A 6,000-nucleotide genomic window follows, 5' to 3' on the forward strand; every position below is an offset into this window, starting at 1 on the left:
TTAATCTTTACACAAGATAATCACACCACCTCTCACTATTGCTCTCATAATTTTGATAGATGATTTTACATCTCACATACATATAAGCTGGGCTCTAGATTCAATATGGAGTATTTGTAATGCTCCTTTATTCATCCAAAGAAATCCTCATCTTGTAGTTATGTGGGTCAGGTCCTTACTTACTCTTACTGATGCAAAAAAATATTTTCTTTTGCAGATGCTCAAGGTGGGGCCTCTTGAGGCCTTAAATGACCACATTTTTTGGTCTCAACCATATTATGGACCTCCATTCCATAAATCACATACCTATTGATATAAAAAAGTTATGAACAATAGTTTGTGACTCTCTTTGGTATGAGGTCCCAATTGGACCTCACAAAATTTTGTATGAGAGGACCATTCAAATGTTAGCTCAGCTCCCATGCTTAGATGTGTGTAAGTACTATGAGATGTGTGTGATCATTACAATGATGGGTGCACCTATTGGACTAATAGCTATACAGAATGCAAGAATTCTAACCTATTTAAAGGGGGAAATTGGTGACAGAATTTGAGGTGATGAACTCATAGAAAATTACAGATATCCGCATTTAAGGATTGTTTATTATAAACCTGGAAGGAATTGCACACTTAGCTTATCAAAACAATACATATAATAATCTAGGAGCATCCTTTTGTTATGATGCCATCGGTTTAAAATTGTATTTTTTGAAGGTATTTTGTGATAGAGTTTAGCTTATAAAAAGATCAATGCGATTTTTTCACAAAGTGTCCAATTTTGCAAGACCATGACTCAAGTTATTTCGGATAGTGTTCTCATATTTAGTTAAACACACTATTTTTATATTTTGGAACTCATTTATACCACTTGGTTTAGTTTTTCTACCCATGGATCAAATTCACAATGTGTTTTTGAATGAAGTGATTTGCAACTTTCCATAAAAGTATGCCTAGGGAGTTAGATGGGAAAACCCAATATTTTGTTGGACTCTTGAGATTAGCATATATATATGTAAGCATCCTTCTACTATGATTCCATTATCCATAAATTTATTTATTTGAGGATATCTAGAGCTATCTTTTTTCTTAGTAAGGATCAATGTAGTTTTTGTTGAAAGGGTCAATTTTGGAAAAAGTTGGATTGAATAATTATGGCTTGAACATGCTAACATTGGCATTTGCCAAAAAAACTTACCAAATCTTATGGAAATTGTTTATTCTATTTATTTTAGTTTTAATATCCCTAAACTAAATTCATAATGTGCCTATGAATGGCTCCAGGATGCTAATTACAACTTTGCATAAAAATATAACCTGGACAAAGATTGGAAACCCATTGATTGTCTGACTTTGTTAATAGGTTACAGTTATGGGCACTCCTATCCTATGATTCCATTCTCTATAAATTACTTTATTCTAGGATGTGGGGAGCTATTATTTTTCTAAAGGCCAATGTTGTTTTTGAACAAAGTTGTAGAATTTGTAAAAATATAGCTTAAGTGATTATAGGTGGTATATCTATCTAGGACTTCGATAAAAAAAAATTATGCTCAAAGTTCAAGACCTGCTACACTTGGTCCTCAAAAAATCTCATGGGAATTATCTTAAAACAAGCCTTATAAGTACCTAAGAATCCTTTACTAGTGCAACCAAAAAGTTGGGATCAATCAAGCCCATGTATGCTCCTTTGTCCTACATAAGTGACTGATTTTGTCTCTCTGCAAACTCAGATTAAAGCCCAGAATCTCCCATGATGGTTTCCTCCTCAAAAAAACCTCATATTAGACCTTTGGGCCAAGGTCTTACCTCAAGGACCGAAATTTCAAAAACTTGTAATGTTTTCATTGTGACAGGTCTGAATTCTAATTATGAAGAGGACCTGAGTTTAGTTCTTCCTAGTGATCAATGAATTGTTACAAGAATTCTATTGAAATCCAACGCAATATGGTCAGAGGAGGTGGATTCAGTTGTAGGTTTGGTAATGGTGAAGATGCCAAAGGTTGTGAGGTTCGTTGTAGCGGCTAGGGAGGGCAACGATAGTCATTTTTCATTGAGGAAGAGCTTATTAGACTCATCTTCTTTAGCGAGAGCTATACATAACAAGGGGGCACTGACAAATGCATTTGTGTCTTTCAATGCCATTGTCGAAAACATTTTATCCTCAATGGGTTGTTGTGTTGGTTAGATGGTGCTAGGGCAGAATATGATGGAGACAATCGGGTATGGGATTCGTCGGTGTGAAGGATGTCATGATTCCATGGACCTTGCGATCCTTTTTCGTTGCTTATTTGCTAGTGTGGGTTTCTGGCTTGCATCGGGGTGACATGGTTGGGGCTTTGTGATTGTTTTGGTTCCTATTAGATTCACTATGGGTTATTCCATGGAAACTCTATTGGTGGCCTTGTGCCATTTTATTCATGGTTATCTGTTAGGGTTTCCACTTGTTTTGTAATGGTTTTATGCCTATCTTTGGGCATTTGAGAAATGCACCCTTTTCTAAGGGTTCCTTTATGCAAGCTTGCATGTCTGGTTTTCTAGATTGATGAGTGGCTACCCATTGTTTGGGCTATATCTAATGTTTACCTACAAATTTTCTTTGAGTGTCCAGTGTGCCCCATAACTTGTTATCAGTCATATGTACATTGGGGGTTATTCTGGCACATATGATATATGCATGATTATGTAAACATATTTTTATTTTAATCTACTAAAATAAGAATTATTTTATTAGAATGATGTATTGAGAAGGGGAATTTAGTGAAAGGATTTTAGGAGGTGTTTATCAATGTCTATTGAATTTAGGCTTATTATTTAGTATCCCACAAACACATATGTTATAGGTTGATTAATTGGAAACTCAATGCCATGAGCCCATCTTCATCTATTACATGACGTGTGTTATAAATTATCATCTAGCTGTGTCATATGATGTGTCTATCCATGAAGTGGGTTTCAATATATCATGAAATGTGTGTGTTTGTGTCCTAATCTTGATTAGACACATTATATGTGCACCCCAAACTATCTATCCATCCATAAGTGAAGCGCTTAGCATGCCACATGCCCAAGGTAAACAAATTTCTATGCACTAACCAAATTGGCCAAAATTGGCAATCCCATAAATGTTTTCCATTCCATTAGAGAACCAAAATGAGAAAGCAACATACGGTAATGAATTTGAACTATAGCAAGATTTGGATGCATAGCTTGATACAATATGAGTTGACATAAATGCTTCTACAAATCTTCTGAAGTTGAAGTGAGCATTCAAAATAATGTTTCTATTTAAAATTTCAAGTCAGTTGCCATCCATGTTGGATCCAATTATTTCTCAATGATCAAACTAAGGTCATGTTTTTCATGCGTACACGATATATCATTGGTCATATTCCAAATTCTCGAAAATTCCATGTGATTTTCCTCATTACCTCTAATTGACTTCATAAGCTTTGGAAATGGGACACATGTAAAATTTAGAATTGCACGTGTTACATTGTTCGTTAGTCAGCATGAAACCTCGATAGATTAAGTTATTCGATAAGGAGGATAATTAAGAAAGAAATATTTAAGCTACATTGCACAAATACTGATAATGTCTGGTGGAAGCAATGCAAGTTTTAACAAGCTAGGAAGCAACACAAGTTTCAAAAAGCTAGGAATTCCCTTAGCATGAATGGCACTTAGATGAGAAGCAGTTCTAAGGTAGAGTGGTCAAGGATTCTTCTCAAATGGGATAATTACATTTCAAAAAAAAATAATTATGGATCAAGTCCATACAATTCCCTTAATTGGAATAAGCCTTAGTGTGGTCAAGGCTTCTTCTCGAATGGGACAATTACATTTCAATTTTTATTTTTATCGATTATGTCCATACAATTCCCTTAACTGGATTGAGCCATTTCCATCCATTGGGCTATCATATGAACCCATGTGAAGCAAGATGGAATCAAATTTCATTGAAAAAATAATGTTATGAACACTCCCACTCATCCCCTTCTCCTACTACCTTCCACCAAAGCCCACCCTCACTCTCCACCCACCTGCTCCCCACCCCACCTTCCCCAACCCCACCCCTTAGGATTGGTAATTTGAAATCAACATAATTTTTTCCTTTAAAGTTCCTTTTGTTGGCATTATGATACAAGTGTTTTCCCTGATGGAAACTCACTCACAGGTCAATTCAGTTTTGGTAAAAGGAAACTCACAATACAACAGGTATATTTAGAGGTAATAGGGCAGTGGTATAGAAGAATAGGAAGATGGAAATAAGGTCTATTGATTAGAATAAAGAAGGTAAAGGAAAAGGTTGATGAAAACAATTTAAGAAGTATACATAGGTCCACTTAGTCAAAATAGCGTATACACATTGGTCCACAAAACAAAAAGAGCGTATATATATACACACACTCCCACAAGAAGAAACGAGTGTACATGTTGGAAAACCAAGGTTTTGGTCCGTGGTATTGACATTAGGTATTTGGTCTGAGGGATTTGGTCCATGGTATTGACCCTAGGTATTTGGTCCTAAGTGGCTTTTGTCCAAGGTATTGACAAAAGGACTAAAGCTATATAAGGAGGAGAAGATCATAAGGCCAAGTGTGCAAGTGTATGGGTTTCTAAAGGATACTTCTATCTGAAGTATATTTTATGTTGTAGGGGCTATGTTCATGATTTCATCTGAAATACTTTGTGCACCTTGATTTCAATGTTGGATCAAGATCATAAGACCTGAAATGACTTATTATTGGATGATCTGATATTGGTTGGGCTATGACTGATCATGTACACCTGTTTTATTCTTTAAATGTCGTGATTTGGGTTTGTCTGAAGTCTGAAAGTGCAGGGAAGTTATGAGTTAATATTTTCATATATGTACATTGGTTCATCTCTTCAAAAGTGTGTGTACACGCACGTTATACTCTTCTAAATAGTGTATTCTTACAGGGAAAAGTGTCTATGCAGAACTGCTAATCCCACTAAGGTGTGGTAGCTACCTTAGAAACAAACAAAGTAAATCTACTTTCGTTTTCCTTTATGAAATATAGATGAGAGAAGAATAAAGGAGACCAACCTCGGTTTTGCGCTTGGTTCCTAGTTCGATTCCTCTCTCTTCTGATAGTCCTTTGCTACTTGCTTCCTTGTACACCTAGCTTCACAGAGTACCTATAGAATCAAAGTAGCATAACACTATACAAGAACATGGATCTATTATCATAAACAATCTAGGATCAGATGTAAATTGACCATACAAATGCATGAAACATAAATGACACAAGAGTATGGAGGGAAACTTGAATATCTTTATTGATAATCAAGAAAGAGCCAAGAGAGTTACAACCAATTGTTCTAACCCTGCATCATCCTCTCAGCAAGTAAGCCCTTCTTCACCTCATGCAAAGCTTGGATCACCCAACACTATGATGTTGCCTCAAGAAACCAACAACGATTCCTTACAAGATGTAAAATTCCAGCCCCCGGATCTCTGGGATGAGGGATCTATATATAGATATATATAAGGGAGATGAGTCAACTTGTGATTTGATTAGTGTCTTCCCTCTGATAGTTCTTGCTTCCACTTGGAGATTGATGATCTCTTACTCATCCTTGGTCGAATTCAAAATGGCAAGTGTCACAGGAGAAGTTTCTGGAAGATTCCATGCTTCTCCACCTCGCAGATTGACACTGCCATTTGTCTCTTCTCGCCCATCGCACCCCATAGAAGGGCTTTTTGAAATGCAACACACCCACTAAGTGTACGTAGGTGAGATGCAACTCACTTTACCTATGGTGCAGGTGAAATGATCCTGTTTTGACCAGTTCTGAGTGTTTTTTCATGGATAACTTCTGGGAGAAGCTGTAATCAGTTGACCTTGTTCCTTTAGGGGTTGGAAAAACACTTTTAGGGACTTAGGAGCCCTTGGTTTATGGAAATTTTATGCTTGGGGTTGCAGTGCCCAAAAATGTCTATAACAGTTGCCCCCTAAAGCATGAGGTCGTTAA

Source organism: Pinus tabuliformis, chromosome 7 (assembly GCF_031772625.1).
Source record: "Pinus tabuliformis cultivar Carrire ecotype Pingquan chromosome 7, CPIR1, whole genome shotgun sequence".
In the NCBI taxonomy this organism is placed as follows: domain Eukaryota; kingdom Viridiplantae; phylum Streptophyta; class Pinopsida; order Pinales; family Pinaceae; genus Pinus; species Pinus tabuliformis.